General features: G+C 39.9%; 1 long non-coding RNA gene across 1 annotated transcript in view; it reads left to right on the top strand.

The window, feature by feature from the left end:
* The first annotated feature begins 2,923 nt into the window (after window positions 1–2,923).
* The window catches only part of LOC108893482 (uncharacterized), a 38,269-nt gene continuing 20,013 nt past the window's right edge, over window positions 2,924–21,179 (top strand). Inside the window, exons 1-3 of the long non-coding RNA XR_001962668.2 lie at window positions 2,924–3,255; window positions 11,834–11,893; window positions 18,701–18,753. This is a non-coding gene — a long non-coding RNA (uncharacterized LOC108893482). The remainder of the gene's footprint in view (window positions 3,256–11,833; window positions 11,894–18,700; window positions 18,754–21,179) is intronic.

A 21,179-nucleotide genomic window follows, 5' to 3' on the forward strand; every position in this document is an offset into this window, starting at 1 on the left:
AGGAGCTTCAGCCTTGTGGCAGTTTTTTTGTGTACTTTGTCCTGGATATGTGTGACTGTGGCACTTAATATGGGAAGGCAATGTCGGGTCTTCTCAGTTTCCATTAAGGACCTGTCTCACTGGTGGGCAAGCCAGTGAACCCGTGGAGTCAAGATGATCTTTATCTAATATTAGGAATCCATCGTTTTGAGAGGTAGATGTCTTCCATTCACTAAAGGCAGGCTTAGGTAGATAGTTAAATAAATTATGCACAGTATGGTCTAAGGTCTCCCATTGTCCTTGTGAAGTTTTTGGCACTTCGCATCCCTTTCACAAAGGGATGCAGTACTACACGTACTGTATGTCAGTTGCCCATCATATTTGTGTAGGACAGATCTGCATGACTGCTGAACTTCAACAAAGAGATGATCTGTATTATAACAATATCAAACGGTTGGCTGAAGTACAGAGTACCATAGTCAAGACACTTGCTGTGGTATGTTTAATAGCAGTAGTAAAAAAAATGAAAGAGAGAAAAATAAGGTAAAAATAAAACAAAAGGAGAGAAAATAGGAACGGGGAGAGGAACTGAAAAATTAGAGACAAACAGAAATTGTGTTTCCATCCACCTGTTGTATGCTTTCAGTGTGCACATAGAAAAACCTTAGTGGAAACCCCAAAACCTCTGAATTTTTATGCTTGACTGAAGTGGAGAAGTTTATGTTTCAATATTAGCAAAATTTGATAAAGTGCAGTGGAAACAGGTTTAGCGAATTAAGTTATTGTTAACTGTCACTCATGCTTTTGTTCCACTGAACAGAGCAAAAACATCAGATCTGTGTGGAGTGATGAGGGGACTGTAAATTTCCTCAAATTAATACATGAAACAAATATTTTTTTCACCACTTGAGGTTTGCCTGTAACTCTTAATTATGCCATCAACTTCCAATATTTGCATAAAGGGTGTGGATGGAAACACTTGTGCCAATTTTACTGAGATTTGGTGAAAACTTTCCCTACATTTGGATGGAAAACTAACTACTGATAAAAACACACAGAGATTAATCCCATATTGTCTTTTATTGATCAAGAGAAGAGTGCACATTTCATGGGTAAAAGGGCTCTTAAATGCTTTTATCATAAACTTTGCTTGACTGGTTTGTAAAGCTTTAAGGTACTGAACACAAACTGTACCAAGCATGTGGCAGCATTTTGGATTCAACATCATAGATGGAAAAATCAAGGACAGGATAGGATCAAGGTAAGGCTGTCTGCTGATTTTCAAAAATGCAATGATAAATTTATCAAGACAAGAAGTCTTGAGTCACCTGTTAGCTTGTCACTCGAGCGAGGCAGCCGAGGCAAATAAATGGAATCATGTCAATTTTACCACAAAATGTTAGTTTTGGATTACATCACTTGAATTATGTGATAGTTTCTCTTTCATTCAAAGCTTGCTTATTTATTTATTTATTTATTTATTTATTTATTTATTTATTTATTTATTTAAAAAGTGACAGCTCTACTTAATATCATATATGAATAAATCTGAAGATGGCTCATATGGATTTATGCTGAAGGGGTTTCTGTAATTAGAGATTTAGCCTTTTGCCTTTGAACAAGAGAGCCAGTCATGCTGACCACTAATGCGGTTTGACACAGCTGTCACGAGTTAGTGAGGCCTCTATATATTCTCAAGAATGGCTAAACTGCCTTCAGAGTCCAAGAACATGGGAATGTGAATATACTAGTGCAAATACAGATGCCAGCAAGCACATAGACAGAGATGTAATCTCTTGTATAGTTTTAGCTGATTTAGCAAAGTCTCTACCTAATAAAACTACCAATGGCACATTTATTTGACTCTGGATTACTGGATGGACTTTAATATGAAAAATATACAACTATACAAGTGATACCAAATAAACTTTTTAGATATCAGAAAACTTTTCAGTTCTGCTCTGCCCCCTGTGAACACTACTTGGTGTCTCTGAAAGTAGGCAAGTGAGAGCTAGCATGTGCTGTTTGAGGCCAACTTTTGCCCAAGGGAGACATTGAGTGATGTTTCCAAACGCCTCCATGAGTGCCACCCCTTTCCTCTTTTTATAAAACTGAAATTTCAACACTGTTCTTACAGGCATTCTTGCCTGCTTTGCTAGGGTGACATAAAGCCACTAATGCGTAGTTACTGTATTTAGTCATTTATAACAAAATTGTAACCGAGGGTCAGTTAAAGTAATGTGTTCTTTATAATTTTTCTGCTGTGTGTCAGGGCATTTTATGTGAAAGATATGACATTCTTTGCTCAGTGACTTGTTTGTATAGAATGACATTTTGCATTTCTGTGATGATTAAATCCTGTAAAGGTTGGACTCTAAATGAGTCAGAAAAAGCATTAAGTGCATGCTTTTCTAAATGGAGCAGGTAAACAAGGTTTGTGTAATGAAAGAAACATCAGATCATTTTTATTGTGCTGCATTAATTTAAGATAAACGTAAACATCAGCAGTCTTTCATTTCCCTTTGTGCCACTGCCCTCTACAAAAGTATTTGCTGAGATATAGCTGTATGTCTTGTTATGGTTATGAGTTGCTTTGCTGCTCTTGGATGGTTGAAAATACTAACTTGGTTTGTACAAATACATCAGTCATTTTGAAATGAACTCTGTGTGAATAAAGAAGTGCTCCGCTGTGCTTCATCTTACTTGTACATAAGTTGCTTTGTAAATAATACAAGAAATAGAGAAGCTTCTGCACTGTACTCACAGCTGTTCACAGGAAGAAACTCAAGAAACAGCAACTTGTGAGCTGTCCTTTCTTTTCTGTTCTGTCTTGGAGCTCTTTGGGAGAGAGGGAGGGAGGGGAAGTGCAGGGAGGAGGAGGAGGAGGAGGAGGAGGAGGAGGGAGGTGGAGTAAGGTTGGAGTCCCACACAAGGGGAACCACTGGCAAAGGAGCCGTTTCATACTGTGCTCCTCTGAGCCGTCTATGCCTCTGTTTGTATTCGCTGGTAGTCAGCATGCACCTGTGTGTTTCAGCACTCACTGGTCTCTCTCATTCCAACTGGTTGTTTTTGAATGCTGTCATGTTAGCAGCTCGTACAGCAGTCAGCAGGAGAGAAGCAGAACTGGACCTGGTAGACTCAAAATAACAAAAACTCAGAGCAAAGGAATTGTGTTTGGAGAGTTTCTGCCTCCATTTTGAGACAAAAGAAATCTGAGGAACAAACTTGCCTAGCTGGAATGAAGGACTGACAACAAGCAGACTTGTGTGGAAAAGGGTAAGTTATTCACTAACAGCTGAAGTTACTATAGGTTGTTCTGTTGTAGGTTGGTTTCAACCAGGATCAGTGTAAAAGTTTTTACTTTCTTGTACAACTGCTTAAAAACCCTTCAGTAAACTGTACAGTCCTTCAGCCGTGTGTGCACACGCATGTGTGGGGGCGTGTGTTATGTTTGTTGAATTTCATGATGTGTTGGCTGGTCTGTGGTTCATCTTTGGATTAGAGTCAGCTGCTCTGGTTCTCTCAGGGTATGTCTTGTTTTCTCTTGTTCATTTGTTCAGACATCTCACATGTCCAGAAATAAACACATGCACACTCTTCCACACACAGGAAGCAACTGGACAGTGTGATGTCTTCACTCCAGGCCAGACAGGATTTACTCCTGCTGGTTCAAATAACAGCAGTCTACTTGTAAAACAATAATCCATAGTACTCTCACTTAAATTATAACACATTAAAAGTCTTATTCAGTCTGTAGTGTTATTGTTATATTATCTCTATATGCTTGGTATTTGTAGGAAAAATGCCATTTGATTTACAGTACCATTTCTGGAAAGTTTGCTGTAGTGATTGAGTCATTCAATGGATTTATGTTCCGAAAAATCATTGTTTACTGCTGTTTTTCATTGGTGTTTGGAGCTACTGTTGTGCGAAATTCAAATCTGCATAACTATGAGCAGATGGAGCAAATTAAAGGTTAAATGAGCATCACAGATATTTAATCTAGTCATGGTTTGAATGTTCATCGGAGCTAAATATAATAATAAATATAATGTTTACTGAGAGCAAGCATTGTTCAGACATAACAAAACTTTAAATTGATAATAGATTTGTGGAAAACCCAAACCTGATGTGCATGAATAAACTTCCTGCAATTAACATAAGTAACATACACCACATGATCACAGCTGGTAGCGTGTCCACTTGAGCAAAAACAAGTTGGACCCAGCCCAACTCGGGTCCTGAGTCAGGTCACAATGATGAAAAACAACAGTGACTACACAACAGGACATCATTAAAAATGTCCTTTACCCAGAATTAGCAAACTTTAGTCATAATAGTCTTCTGTTCAGCATTTGGGTTGCATTAAGGAGGATTCAAACCAAAAACAGCCCTGGATTAAAATAACATTGTTGGTGGATTGTGCTGCTTCATTGGTGAGACAGTGAAATATGACACCGGAAGTCCAGTTTGAGTAACTTATTAATGTGTTTAAATGTTTATCAGACAGCAACACTCCACAGCAGTTTGTAATCCTCACATATAGGATTTACAGCTCTGAAAGAAATCACAGTGACAATGGTTTTATCTCTTTTATCTCTGACCATTACAAGGTAAACAGTAGAAATACTGTGTTTATGAATATGTACCTGCATGTATTTCATCAGCCAGTCCAGTGCTTTACTGAATGATATTGTGTTGTGTTACAGCAAAAGTTGAACCTGGTAACTTTTTTGCTGGATGACCCTGTATTGTTTGGCACCCTTGTTGTACTGATGGACTGGCTCCATTCAAATGAATATGGAGCTGTGTCACGCGAGGTCAGTCAGTCTGAGCACAGCCTTAGTCATCCTGGATGTAACAAAGAGGTTGAAGTAAAAAGTCTACAACTGATAATTAACCTTAAAACTGCATTAATCCATTTTTAGCCACTAGTGAGCAGGAGACCCCAGAACAGCCCGACATAAACCTGATATTTGCCTTAAATGGAGGCCATATTGGCAAACAGCTCCATGTTTACATATATAAAGCAGACATGGAGCAACACTAGCATTCATTTGGAATCTGTTGTTGTCTGCCATGTTGTTGTCTCCACAAACACCTGAGAAAAAATGCTCTGTGTCTAGGTAACTAGATGTTTGGTTTTCTGCACCAGGCAGTCACTAACATTTTGTGCCTGTCATTTGGTGCTGAATAGACTTTACAGAATGGTTCAATGAAATTGATTCTTCTGTAGCTAAATTGTGCATACTATGTAAATGTTATGGCTTTCACCTTGAAGCAAGCTCTATGTTTCTAAAGTGTATCAGTGTCATGTAGATACTGTATTATATGATGTCAATCTGTATCTCCCAAGTACAACATTGGTTCCTCATTACAAAGCTTCTGTAGCAACAGAGCTAAATACTGAGGGCAACCATATACACTAAGAATGGCTCACCATTTTTGACTGCATGACCTGAGTTAGACAATTTGAAAATCTATGTGCTTTGCTGCAGGGAAACTGATTAAAATAACTCTCCTATTTTTCACAGGTTTCTGATTGCTGATTACTGAATGAATACTGCTCTTGAAAATACTGACCAGTGTCATTATGACGCCATATTTAGTGATCTTGCTCACAATGCTACCAACATAGGAAAGTTAAAAGTATGAGACAGGCACAGTAAAAGACATGGACTTAGAGGATGATGGAGTCACTCTAGAGTGCTGCTTCAAAATGTACATTTATTTTGAACACACAGAAATGGAGGCACTGTATAAGAATAGCAGCAAAAATTATTTATAAAAAAGTGTTGAGGGTTGTTGAGAAGAGAAAGGCGTGTTTCAGGCTCCACATGCTTGACATTCTTAGCCGCTGACCTCTATGGAAAATAACAACAGCCGGGCTTGAAGGTCACTCTGCATGCCCAGTGGCTGAGTTTGACAACATTGCTGGGAGCAAACTTGATGTTTGTGAGACTAGTGCTGTTCTTCTCTGTAAAATAATCTGTGAGGGGAGGTTGTTGAACATTGATAACAGAAATATTAAAAAGCAGACAAGACCCAAGATTAATGATTCAGACATTTAATTGTAACACTATCATTTTTTTCCTCATCACACAGATGTACTCTTTAAGACCAGAGGTTGCTTGGGTCCCTTTTATTTGTTGATGTCTAATGTATGATAATAGTGTGGCCTGTTACATTTACCTTAGGACTTAAGTTATTGGGAATTATTGTTCTTCCTATAAAGGGCTAGGAGTACTGTATCTGTTTATCAATGCGGTATGTGGTCTATTCAGAGAGAAATATTTTTCAGAGAATGGTATTAATTACAGAAATATTTATGTTTGATTATGAGGTGTCATCAGTTTTGGGTGGATTATTGTAGTCAGCAAATGAGTCAAAATTTATTTTGGTTGGAAAATTAAAGGACTGGGGTCACTGACACAGGCTAAAGTTAATCTTAGGCAGCTGGTGAATGGATGTGACAGAGAAACAGTTTTCCTGCAGTATAATTGGCATGAGGCTTAGGAAAAGACAGTATCACTACAGTGATCACACACCATTTCACTAAACGGTTTAGAGTAATCCCTAAACAAACCAAAGTGGCAGTGAAAACCTCTGCTTGACTGGTTACATAAAAAATAAATATCTCTTAATAAAAAAATAACCATTATCTTCTTTGACAGAGCATTTTTGTGTTGATGCCACTGTCCTGATGAGGCACCCAGTACAATAAGATTTTGGGAGAATGTGTGCTTTCACGTGGATTTTAATATTTTTAGGCTTAGTGTTTGCAGTGTGCACATTTATGCAACAAACTATTGCAGCATCATTGTAAAGTGTAAAGTTAGTGTTCCCCACTACAGTACTATATACTGACTGCAAGTATTTGAAAGGTAATGCTTTATGTTGTTAACATTTAATCTTAAATCAGTATTTCTCAGTTAATATTTGCAGTTATCGTGGACATTTTACTACATGATGACCCTCATCACCTTTTATCACTTCCCCTACTCCTAGTGTGTCCTACAAAGTACATTTCCAAAAGAACTGCAGTGACATGACATCTGACTCCATCTGTGTTTTTGGCTCAGGTGGTATTTTTTTTAGGGCTGCTTCATATTAAAAATGTTTATGATAATTTTGTCTTCCTTGTATGAAAGTAGTAGTGGACAAAATATTAGGAACAAAGTCACAGCCAGAGTGTTTGTGTCAAAACAAAGAGATTGTGTATTTTTGTTTTTAAAAATGTTTTCCCTTGGCATCCTGTTCTTAATTCTGGCTGAGTGAAACCAGTTTTATTTCATCCAAATTACGCAACTCTAACCTTGACCAATAAAATTAAAAACACTATTTAGCTATATTTTGTAGTGATGCTTTCAGCTGCTTTCAACTTATTTCTAATTTACTGGTCTGTATGTGTGAATCCCAGTGGCTCACAGAGTCCATTTTAGAGCGATACAGTATACAGTCATTTTCTCAAGTAAGCCTAGACAAGCTGACTGTAAGCTACCAGCCCAGAGTGGCAGTAAAGGTTTAAGCAACTCTTCTTAAAATTGAAGTTATTATCCATATATATGAGCTATGAACTGTTGGACATAAATTGATATACAGTGATTTTTGTGCCCAAATGTGCCTGAAACCTGGCACCTCACACACAGATGCCAGACCGCTTTGTGTTACTTTAATCAGGATTAATGTGTATCTGTGTATAGTGCTTTTGTGTACACATGAATCTGTACTTACATATGAATTGGCTATATGAGGAGACAGTCAGTGTAGCTCTTTATGGAGCCAAATCTTTGTGTCAAGACATCAAGACAGTAAGTAGAGATGACTGGTCTTAACCTGCTCTTTTTTCCCCCTTTTTTTTAAGGAAGTGCAGCCCCTCGTAAACAAAACGACTCTAATAAACTAACTCCTGGTGCGCCTGCCAGACCACACGTTTGCTGTCGGCTGTAAAATATGACCAAGCTGCTTCCCTTTTTCTCTCCTCTGTCTCTGCCCTTTTGACCCTCTCTTGTCCCTCTCTATCTTCTTTATCTTTTGCTTTTTTTTCTTCCTTTTCTGTCTGTTCCTATTAGACCTCTCTCCTCCTTTGTCAACAGCTTGCCTCCCTTACCTGAAGGCTGTTGTTCTGTCTTCCCTTTGTCTGGTTTCAGCATGTTGTCTTATTGTTAACTGACGTAAGCTCAATACTGGGAAAGTGTAATAGGTGTCATACTGAAGTCTACATGAGCCCACATTTAAATTCAAATGTTTTAATTATAAAGGAGATCAGAAATCCATCAGAATCTTAGCTGAATCCTTGAAGCTCAGCAAAATCTAATAATTTGACACACCGTATAAGTAATACAGCACTACATCCTTCAAGTAATGTCTCTAATAATATGTTTAATATGTTCAGTTTATTCAATCAACATTGTGGTCAGTTGTTTTACAAAGTTGAAGACCCTCCACTACAAGCATAGCTAAGTGATGATGTCAGTCAGAGGGCAGTTTTGAAGCACGCATGAAGAGTGATGAAATCAGTTTTTATTTTGGCCCTCTGGAATGACCCGTGATGATCTACATCTCTGCCCCGCTTCAGAGAAAACTACTGCCCAGTTCTGCTTTGTATTCAAGCAAGTAAAGCGTGTACAGAGGGGGGATCAGTTTTATTTCTGTGACAGTCAGGTCCACATTTGGGTCACAGGGAAAACACATGCATTGTGATGTTGCACTAAGCTCCAGTGCTTTTCCTGGAATGCAAACAAGACAGTTGCTCACAGAAAAAATGCCAGCTCATGATGTGGGATGAGGCAGACGTAAATTGCCTTGACAAAGATGCCTATTGATCGGTTGTTATCTTTTTATGGGACAGATGGCTGTACTCACTGTACTTGCAATGTGCTTCCATACCAGCCAGATCTTTTTCTGCTTTGTAGGGCCTCACCGTGTCAATCCCAGTAAGCTGGTGGTTGCTTCTAAGAAATCTGGCTATTGACCAGAAAACAGGACCAAAATAAACAACATACTGTGAAGGGATTAAGAGTGTTAGAGGGCTTCTAAAATTACAACCCTCAGAACATATCCAGATGTTGCCTTTCTGATCTTCCTCAGGTAGCACACGTGACAGAGCTGTAGTGTGTAGAGGAGCTAAGAGTGGCGAGAGTGGCTCACGTACAGCAACCCTCTGGGTGAACCTCTTAACATTCTTTTGCCGTCCTGGGCTCCAGCTGGTGTGATCAACCTGCTAGGAAGGCAGAGGGTCTCGCAGTATGGAGCCAGCTCTGTGTCTGCAACTGATCCCATACTGACCCAGTGATTAAAAACGCACAGTATGAGGCTTACTATTTTACTATATAGAGATATTGTTAACTTTAAGTCACTCACTTGTTCATCCCCACACAAACCTTTGAAGTCATTGTGAGTTTCACTTTCAAGTAGTACAGGAAAGGATTAAAATGCAGATGAAGCTGTGATTGATTTTCTTTGTTTTTCTGTGCTTTCTTAAAAAGCTAATAAGAGCCAGGCAAGTTTGAACCGTGGCTTAAGATAAGATGCTTATTAAACCTGAAACACTCTTTTAGTAACTAAGAGCACAGTGACACCTAAATCTGAAATGCATATACGTTTTTCTACAAGTAAAACCAGCATTTAAGACTAATGTGTGATATATGAAATTTAAGTTGGAATAAAATATTACACCAATAATTTGTTCACTACTATTTTGACATATACATACATATTAAAGATACCCAATCATACTTAGGTCATGAGGATTTACATGGAGAATAAAGTAGGACATATATATACAGTAGATATAGACTGGATATACATGTCATTTTGCATAAATTGTCAGTACATTAGTTGTCTTCTTACTGAAACAGGCAGTAGTCAGGGGCATGAGAAAGAGCTGTACTCCCACAACATTGTTCAGCTCTGCTGTGTACTGCCTCCAAAAAACTGAACCAATCAGCTGGCTATATTTAGGTTTAGGTTATACATTCTTAATGTTAGGGTTTGGAGTTATGATTGGAGTTTTCTAATCCTGATGAAGGATTTATGCAGTTCTAGAGAATGTGTTTCCATAGTGAACTGGGTAATGGCAACAAAATCCCCTAGTCAGCAAAAATGTTTGGTTAGAAACGTTTTTAATGGTTTCTGTACATATAAGAGCCTGCCAGATGGAGCAAAGATAGCAATTAAGAATGTAATTAAAGTGGATTAAATACAGAAACCACCAAAGCTGCAGTTAGTTTAGATGTTAGAGCTGTTTTTTTAAAGGGGTACTCCACTTCATGTTTTACATTGTTGTACATTGAGTACTACTACATATGTGAAAGAAGAAGCTGTATTGTTGTATTGTTTTCTGGCTTCAGAGGGAGCTGTCCGAAGGCTGATAAGTCCCCTTAACAAAGTATGGCTATATTGAAAAAATTCTAAAAAAAAAAAAAAATAGGGAGCTTACCCCATCTCTGTAGCCTGCACTAGGAATGCAATGCTAAATTGGTGGAGTACCTTTTTATTGCCAGAGTACAGAAATTCAGTAACTGCTGTTTTGTGTGTTGACTTTTTTCAAAGCTGACAGCTGGGCATTGTAGGAAAAGTAGTAACAGTAATATGGCTCCTTTCTGTTCCAGTAAGTCTTGACAATATGACAGTGAACCAGCATGTACAATGATAGATTTAATCATTTACAGCTCTGCATTTCCTTTGGTAGCAAACTGCTGCCTTCGTACATACACTGTAAAAAACATGGGAAATAGGCATCTCATTGGAGTCCTCTTTCGTGGCAGTAGTTAAACACAGTTCCAAGATTCACTGGCATTTTAGCTTTGCTCTTAATTTTGTTTATCTGCCCCCTCTTGGGAACAATGGTCTCCTCAGCCTGCTAGATGTTGATCTCTCTTAACCAGCTACGTGTCTATTCTGGATTTTCTGTCATTTCAGGCGAGGCAGGCTAGATGGGAGGTGCTGCCTATGGTTTTGGGGTTAGCAAACACAAAATAGTAAGCATAGAGTTTCAGACTGGGCTCTTGTTTGATAGGGGGATCAGTAGTACTTCTGACTTTGTCACACTACAGGGAGTCATTTACTTCAGGCTTTCTATGAATAGGCTAACTCTCGGTTTAAAACAACCACAGTGTTTTCAGACACCCCTAAAATCTGATGTAATTTTCACACATCTGGTGTAGAAGTAAATTATTTTGATGATGTATCCTGGAGTACACAGAATTAAAGCCCCATTAACAATGGATTTTAGAGGCAGATACGACAATGATGATGACCAAAATATGTACTGGGCAGGACATTTTGCAGTTGAAAAATAAGTCCGTCCACTCTGGTGGATATGTAATCAAACATATAGCTTTCATATCTAACATATCTGTGGCATTTCTGTACTGCAATTTCTTGTGTCCTGCTGGTTGACATATGCTGATATGATATGTCTGAAATGAGCTAATATCAGAGCCCAACTAATTTATCAAACTAGCTCTATACTGTAATTCATGTGGCTGCATAAAAATATACAATATGGAAACAATTACAGTATATCAGTGCACAAGAGATGAACATCTGTGAGTGTGAAAAGCAAACACTGAGTCTTGGGTAACTCTGCATTTCCTCTTATTCTCCATCATCCCAGAAGGATGGCTGCATTCAGTTATCCCCTCAACCACAACAGTCACTCATTTCTTCTTTGTGCTTTTCACATGTACTGGAGGCAACACTAACTTCAACTGTTGTGGTAACTCTGAAACAGTCAGTTTAATGAATGTAAGGACAAAAGATACATTTGCACGTATCATGTGTCATTATTACATTTAAACTGAGAAGCGCAGGAGGATTAAAGTGAGACTTATTTCTTTTTTTTTTTTAGACTGATCTCTGAGGGAGACTGTTCAGCTTGCCTCCTGACAGATGACCAGTTTCCCTCCGGGTAAGCACCATAATGTTTCCACTCTAACAGTCACATTATGCATCTTCTGCATATCCTCTCTGGTACTTCTCATCCTAATCCTACTTCTGCTCCAGACTCAACGCTCTTATGTATCCAGAGTTACTATATTCAAACAATTAACTCTGCTGACTTTCTGCACTGGTTCAGAACATAGGTATAAGCGAAGTGGATAGTTGGATGGTTTATCTGCATAGATCAAAAAAAGTTTGCAGTGTGCACATGAAAGACAGTGTCTTTGGAAGTAATGGGACCAAACCAAATATTGATAGTTGTTATGATATGCAGGGTGGTGTGTGTCTGTCTCATACAGCACCTTTTTGAAACCAGAGTTTACTTAAGACAAATAGGAAAAAGGTTTTGGATCTGTTTTGTCATTTTATTTGTAAAATAAATGGTATGCATAATTGCATCAGAACATTTGGAAAAATAAGTATGGGTTTTATTTCAATCATAAAACTACGCTTTCCTCATAAACACTTCCCCACAGAGACTAATGAGTGTGATCACACTTTTATTAAAAAAAAAAAACTGCAGAGCAAACATTTTTCAACAAAACACTGCACTATAGAGCGACATTCCTCTTACTGAGCATCTTAACATCTTAACAGCCATTAGTGTCAAAACCTCATGATTCTGGGACTGAGTAATTTATCATAGGCTGAAATAAATATCCATCACATAAAGTAAGTTAAAGATCTGTATAATCTCTGTAAAGTATTACTGTCCTTGGGAGTTAATCTTTTTGCCATGAACTTCAGATTCCAGTGCTCCAGGTTATGAATTGGATTTTTTCCCTCTTGCCTTTTCTCTCCTACTGCCAACTGTGCCCAACATCCTTCTTTCTATCCTGCTATCCATTTCTCATAGTAAGCCTCTGCATTGTGGGCTGAATCAGCACCATCAGTGGAAATATAGACCCTTGGGCCAGAGAAAAGGCTTTATATCTGCTTCCAGTATGTGAAATATCCTTGCTGAGTGTGCATTTTCTGTAGAGGAAAAAAAGAAGTGTATATTTCCCAAGTTTCTTCTAACTTTGGTGAGCACCCACAGATTTGCTCTCAAATTCTTCATTCCTAATAATCATAGCTTGATCGTACATAGACAGTTGCTGTTCATATGAAGCAGAATATGAGTAGAAGGGATGAGTGGAACAGTTACTTGTCTGCTTTTTTTGTCTGTGCAAACATAATATCACACTAATACATCCACTGTAGTCACATACATGATGCAGGTTTACAGAACATGTTTTCAACCTACATTAGACCTGCTCAAATGCAATCTCTCTTACAGGTTCATTTCTGGCCAACTACATTAGCAGAGAGTGGATTCTGGAGTGTAATTAAATACAGTTTACTGCCAATGCCAAAGAATGACTAACAGAATTATCAAATAGGTTCAGTGTGGTGTCCTGCTGGAATTCAAACCAGAACCAGTTATTACAGTAACCCCTGTTCACTCGTGCACGTAAAAGCTTACAATGCCGGGGTCCCAAACTGAGTTGAAGAACTTTTAACGTAGTTACACCAATGGTAAACAGTGCATTTGGTCTAAAAGGGTCTATTTGGATGTCATCTGTGGTTACCACATTATGTGAATCTGTAAGGCTGTTGATGAAGTAGACCTTTTTATGCACAACTGAAAAATGGCGCACAAAGGTGTGCAGCCTCCACAAGGCATTTAGTTGAGCAGCCAACACCCATCTGAGTTCTTTTGTCATTAATGTGTCAAAGTCACTGGAGGGCTAGGAAGTGAGAGTTATTTTAAGCGGAGCATTTATATCACAGAAGAATGAGACAGCTTCTTTTTACCATTATTATATTTACAATAACTGCACTGTGGGTACAACATATATTGTAGTGAAACGTGAACGAGGACTTTGAAAATAAAAATGTGTGTGTGTGTGTGTGTGTGTATATATATATATATATATGTATATATATATATATATATATACACACACACACCTGAAAACTGTGTACGTAATGTCCCATAGCCTAAAGAGCTCTCGCACTTTGTCCTGCTTTACCCAAGCTTGTAATGCTGTAAACCACTAATTCGGTCTGCTTAAGTGCTGCTAAATGCAATGTTTGCAAAGTTCACCTCATTAGTCAAAAATCATGTCAAGGTTATTTTTTTATGTATTATTAATTGGTTTTCATTATTTAAGAGGAGGAAAAGTATGTAAGGGAAATATCAGATGTGCTCCTGTTCCACTCCACTGACATGCTCACATGTCCTCTGTGCTCACGTGCTGACCCCTGAGAAGGGGCACAGAGAAACAAAGTAAACAAACTTGTGCTGGGAACTGTAGCTAACAAGCTACTCAGGCATTTTGATACCTAAATGTATCATCTTATGGCCACCTAGAATTCACAAAACCATATTTACATAATCATACAACTCTCATTTTCACATCTTTATCAGTCCATAACAGCTTGTATTGCTTGTATTTTTTTTGGGGGGGGGTCACCTTTATTTAGACAGGACAGTGGAGATGAGACAGGAAACAGGGAGAGAGAGCAAGGGAATGACACACAGTAAGGGTCCGGCTGAACCGGGAGTCGATCCGGGGACCAGCTGCTTAGGGCACTTAAGCCTATGTGGTACGCGCCCCAACCATTTGGCTACGGGGTGCCCCATAACAGCTTGTATTTTACCAGTATGACCCACAGCTTTACTGACCGACCCCTAAACACTCCTTCACTGATCGCTGTGACTGTTCAGAGCTGGTTGACCTGTGAGTTCAGCCTAGCCAGTATGCAACAGAGGTACCATCAGAGGCAGTTGAGTGTGAAAATATGCTACAAACACTGATCACTGCTGTAAATTGCTATCTTACAAGTAGTAGAGGCTGTATTTCTATCACTGTAATATTGCTAGTACTTCTACTCTCAGTTGCATACTTGTAGTCTTTCCATATGCCATTCTGTCTATATTGCTGACAGATGTCTGCTGTATTTATATGTTGTTGGTGAGGTGGGGCTTGGGGTTGAATGTGACATAGCCTTTTAGCCTTGAGGCGGAGTGTCCTACGTCATAGATTTTTCACACATTTTCGGGGAGAAGTGGACAGAATTATAATAATAACTCCTATTGCAGTAAACTGTATAAAATTGTTACTCTTTTAAGTAATATGGCAAACACAATAATCATTACACTTGCTAAACATCAACATTGTGAGCATGTTAACATGCTGACATAATGACTAAGCACAGTTATGTTCTCTTGCTGCCTCCCTCTGCCTCCATTCTTCGTTTTTCCTTCTCCACCTTAATGAAGCTCCTCATCTCTGTATAAATATGGCTGGCCATTAAGTCTAGGTGACTTACAATCATCCTAGTAATAGTCCACTTACAGCATGATTTAGACTGTTTGGTTATAAGCTGTTTTGTCAGAACCATGTTTGCCAAATCTCTACAATGTCTGGTGACTGCAAAGTTGTAGTGACCTATAGTCACAAGGGCCAAAATTATGAGAAAAAGACTAGTTGAAAAATACCAGAATATCCCTTTAACAGTGCTACATTGTACCTGATAATTTACCTCACACTATTTGCATTTAATTGGCTGCAGCTGTGTCACTCTCCACAGAAGATATGTACCTCTTGTTTTCTGAATTTGTGCGCACTTCCATTGTGTGCTATTTGTATTGAGCAGGATGAAAAATCTCATCTTAGGTTTCACTCAACTTACAGATTTATTTAACATATAATTGTTTGTGTATCAGCAGTCTGCTCTTTCCTACACATGTAAACAAACACTCGAGCGCACACATGCTCATGCACACACCTAAATAGCAGTAAATTGAACAGAGAAGGGCCACCTGGTTCCTGTGTGTTACAGAGAGCTTTACTTTTAGGGCGAGCCTCGCTACTTAGTTAAACAAAAGGGCCTCCATGTTGGTCCTCTAGATAAACACACTTTCCTGAGAAAACACGGACACGGTTACACTTTAACTTGCCCAGGGAGGCCACAGCTACATCCTCCCGGACAGTTTAGGTCAGACTAGGCTAGAGTTCAGACCCGCAGCGAGAATCATGCGCTGCACGTGAAACCATGCTGGCCTGTCAAACAATGGAGCCTTTGACAGCCATACCCCCCTCCCTAGTCCACAGTACAGTCAGAGCACTGTCTCTCTAGGGCTTGGGTGTCACTCCCCATCTCTGTTGTGCTTCCCTGGAGCTGACCAGCTGGCTTCTAGGGTCTGGGATGTGAAAGCAGCAGCACAGAGGAGGTACAGTCAAAGTTCAGCCCAGATTAACCCAACAGAGAGGCCAGCAGCTTCTCAGCCCAGTCAAGTCCAAGCTATCCCTGCATAAATAACCTGATAAGCTGGGACATTTTAGAGGAGGTTGAACTGGTCTGTTTTAGTCAGCACCCACCTCTGATAATCTCCACTCTGGTCTGGTTTTGATCAATGTGAAACATCATTTTTTTATGCTTTATATTTTGCATATATTTCAGTACACACAGTATTATATTTTAATTACATCTTTACAAAGATATGTAAAACACCAGAATGGCTTTAAAATTGAAGTTATTTGCAATAACAGTGTTGTCTTCCAGTATACATATTGTCAAGAGTGCAGCTGGGAGGAGAGGCATAAGGATTGTTAAGGGTGCATTACAGACACTGTTTGCTATGTTTAGGTTGTACTGAGTTCATACAGTCATATCACAGGTGTTTACTCAGTATCTCAAAGGAGAGAGGAGGAACAGTTATAGTGTGTCACTATGCCAAGTGGATAAACAAAGTGTTGACTGGTTCTACCCTGAAGCTGTTGTGTTAGGATTTACGTACAGTGAAAATAGAGGCGTTAAATGAAGCAAAAAGCCTGAACAGTTCCACATTTAAACAAAGAATAAAGGATCCTTATCTTAGTGGTAAATGATGAACATTAATGCAAGCAATAAGTGTTATCTGATGGTGTAGTTATGCAGAGCTGCCACCTCCCCCCAGCCCAGCGGCAGTCATGTAAACAGACAGCGCTCTGGAGGAATGCTGGACTCTGTGACCTCCCGCCCCGAGTGCTGTTACAGTGCACTGAGTTCAGCTGAAATAGCCCGCCCCACACTGCGCCTCCCCATAGCTCCGCCTTGCCCTACCCCAGCCTGAGGCCCCTCAGGGTGGAAAAAAACACACCTCTTTCACCCAACACCACAGCCTTCTCACACACACACACACAGACAAGTGCTCAAGTGCTTCTTTTCTTTACTACCCCAGCTGTCAGAGCAGCTAGGTCTTGTTGTTTAGACAGTTTCAACCTTCATTTGAAAGATTTTTAATTTACTTAGGCCTTCCTCATTCATTTCATCTTGTTGAGTAAAGAATGATGTTTATTGTTGTTGGAAATACTTTGTGAGCTTTAGATATTTTTCAGTGAAAACACATCATTTCAGTCCATCGTAAATAAACTTGTGCCTGGCACTTAGAGGTTCCTTTACTTTTTTTTCCCTTGTCAGTCAGTATTTGATATTTGCTAACCTTCTGACATGCTGATATACTGTATGCGGGTGGAGAATAAAAGTACTTTTATATTTTTAAAAAAGGCAAGTGTGTGGTTTCTGAGAAATTAAACTCTTTCATTGCTTAAAATGTTGCAGATGTAGTTTGGGAGAGGCATAGTGTCAAGCAGACACTGCCCTCTGCTGGAGTGCAAACAGAGGAGAAAGGGCAGGTCAACAAGGAAAGATGCCCTAAGATGTGTTTGTGAAGTCACACAGACTCACACTTTAGAAAGTACAGGGAAAGGGAGAAGAGGCAAGGCAAGAGACACTGAAATTGAGGACTGATAGAAATACAGTCTGCTTCGCAAATAGTTGTATGCAACCGCACTGATGATTATCACTTTGCTGCACCTCATCACATTAAACACAAGGGGTCTTACACATATTTGCATTGGTCATGCACACAATTAGACGTGGAGGCACACACGCATGCACACACACACACATGCTCGTTCACAGGCACGCATGCACACACAGACACACAATCGCAGTTAGCCGTTGTCTGAGGAAACGAGGAGCTGTCTGGTGCCATAGCAACCAATGCGGATATCCCACCCTTCTAGAGCAAGAGATAAAAAAAACAGAAGTGGCAATGACAGATTGACAAGACCCTAATGAGATCCTTGATACAGAGATGAACAGAGTCAGTCTATCTATCTGTCTGTCTGCCTAATTTATCTGTCTGTCTGCCTGTCTTTCTATCTGTCTGGCTGGTTGTCTGCCAGCTTGTCACAGTGAGACTAAATGGGGAAGCAGAAGCATTAAAGTGTGGCAATGGCGACATCGGGGACTTTGAGAAAAGAAAATGCAAGAAAAAGAACAGCAGAGTGTGGGCGAGAAAAGGGGAGAGCACAAACTGATGGGGAAGGACAGAAATGAAACGAGGCAAGAAGAAAAAGACTTAGACTGCTCTCTGGGGCATGTCTGTCTGTTATGAGCACAGAGCCACAGCCTGAAAACACAGACACTGCCGCAGTCTGCATCAGCCTGCCTTTCACCGCTGTGACTCCCATTTGAACTGCAATCTCATATGTAATACTATTATTCTGGCCCATATACCAGGTTACATAACACTCCGAGCCAAATCCTGACCTCATTCTGCAAAACAGCCACTCTTGGTCTGATCAAAATGTTAGACTCCATATCAACGCTGAAGTACGTGGAGTACGGGAGCAAAAACAAGTCAGACATTACAGCTTTGTTATTAGCCAGTGTCTGATGATTTGGAAAGCTACTTGCTCTACATATAATCTATTCATCTTTCTTTTCTCTTCCTTAGGTGGCAGGATGAACCCCTGTGGTGGATGGAAAGCAGTGACCGTGTTCCCACCGGTAAGTTGAGTCTTTACTGAGCATCACTTCCTAGGCTGGCCTGCAGGTGGAAGTCACACCCACTGCTGTGTGCTTTACACACAGCACAATGCGAGCATCATCACCACTGACGGGGGGAAAAAAAAACCCCAAAAAACTCCACTCCCATTTCACCATTCCTATCTGCCAAGTTTGGTGTGATATGACAAAGTGGCAGATTGTTGATGGCCACTTCACCTTAGTGCTACGCTGTGTGAGTGAGAGTCTGCGTGTGTCTGTGTGTTTTTGTTTTGTCTGTTTGGTGTTGCTGCTGTTTATGGCAGACGACCACATGAAGCGACTCATAGCACTGGCGTGACCTAATTTTTTTTTCTTTTTTTACCACGGTGTCATTGTGAGGTCTGTGTGATGCCAGCCAGCTTCACTAATGCTGTTGAGCTTTGATGTGCTGCCCTGAAGTGAGCTTGGAGCTTGTCAGTGCAGAGGGAGAGAGGGTTGAATGAGACTTGAGAGGGGTCATGACCTTAACTTATCTGAAAAAAGTGGATTGTTGATTAAAATGAACATGTCTCCTGTCGTATTATGGAGTAGTACGACCTCTAGTTGGTGGTTGTCATAAAGCAAATAGCCCTGAATGTAAGTCCAAATGCAAACAGCTTTTTGAGAAACCCTCTTTCCTTAAAATGCTTTCCCTCATATGACCTGATTTTTCCATTTTGATGCTACTTGCTCAGAGGAATTTACATGATAAATTAGAATTTTTCACTCTGGCTAAATGCAACCTAGCGAAAACCAAGAACAGGTGCGTTAGTCCTCCACTGCATCCCTGCGCTCGCCCCTCTGTGACTGAAAATATATCAAGGGCAGTGAAAAGCATCCAGGTGCTCCTCTGTCCCTTTGCTGGTTCTCTCTTACCTGGGGTGGCCTCGAGTGCCTCCTTCACTCCTCCCTAGGAGTGCAGCCCCACCTGATGCACACATCTGCTTGCCCACTCATCTACGCCATGGCTTGGGGAGGTGGGTGGTTGGCGGGTGTGGAGTGGGGTTGGAGCACCAGCCAATAATACTCCTTATCCAGACAGCATTGAAGTGACTTGACACATGTATTCAACCAATCACAGAGCACTGCAGCAAAGAAAGCAGCAGTAGTAAAAAAAAAAAAAAAAAAAAAAAAAAAAAGACAGAAAGAAAAGAGTAAATACAGTGAGAATTTATTCAAAGGGAGCATCTTTGCTGTGCTGTATTTTCGAACATTTTGCAAGTCACAGTATTCTGTATTCAACTGGGATGATAAAAGTACAATGTAATAATACAGTTAAAGCAGCTTATTTAAATTATTAGGTGATAATTATTCAACTATTCATAATTATTATATATAGCTATTCAAGGTTAATATCATATTTTGAATTTGGTACATGCAGATGTCTTCATTATGGCTTCTCTCTCCTGAAACTGTTCTGTAAATACAGTCTGCCTTACAATCAGCAGCACCTCACCCACCACCTCCCTATCACACTGTTCCTCTTGAAAACAATGGGATGGCTGACCGTGGGATGGCCCTGAAATTACATGTTCTTCTGTTCACTGTTAAGAAAAGACAAAGAAGAACCAATATGAGAGGGGATGTTTGGTCTCTGTCCAAATACATTCATCTCCTTTGAATTTCAACTTTGGATTGCCCCTCGATCCGAAACAGGATCACATAATTGTCTGGGTGACAGTTGTTCATTCATACAAGGTCAGTGTAACAGCAATCAGTGCCTTTTATTGAGAGGAAGATTAGAGTTTTGTCTGGGCATTGTTAAAGGGGGTAGCTCTTTTTCTGCTGATACAATGGAGCCGTAAACCTTCATATACCATTAAGTCACATGTGTGGAGTGCCTTGTTGCTACTGTACTGCGCTCCCAACTGCGCCCCTGTCAGTTCTCAAAGAATCAACGCGGGATGTGACTTGTCAGCCTCGGTGTCTGTCAAGTCAGTCACAGCAGAAAAACAGCCTATTACCTTGTCTGACACAGTGTGGCAGTACGGTCTTAACGGCTACAGACACATGCCAGACAGCAGTGGCCAGCCGGCAGAGGACCTCTCTATCAGTGTACACTTTACTGTACATGTCACTGTTCCCTCAATGCTGTTATTTCCGTGCATAATGAGTGAATCAGGGGAGAGCTTAGATGAGTGGTTTATGTCTACAGGTTTTACTGGCAGTGCTTGTTGCTGGTTGTGTTTTTTTATCTGTGCTTCATCATTGTGTTGACGTCACAGAAACCAGGTGGATATAAGTTTATGTTTCACTGACACGATGCAAGTGGGATATGGTCTAGAGCCAGCATTTTTCTTTCTATCCATTTGTGGGTAGACACATTCCTATAAGTTTAATAACTCATCAGAAATACATGTCAAATACTTCACTACTTCAGGGGCTACCTGAAAAATATGCTTAGTGAG

Source organism: Lates calcarifer, linkage group LG20 (assembly GCF_001640805.2).
Source record: "Lates calcarifer isolate ASB-BC8 linkage group LG20, TLL_Latcal_v3, whole genome shotgun sequence".
NCBI classification, from domain to species: Eukaryota; Metazoa; Chordata; class Actinopteri; family Centropomidae; genus Lates; species Lates calcarifer.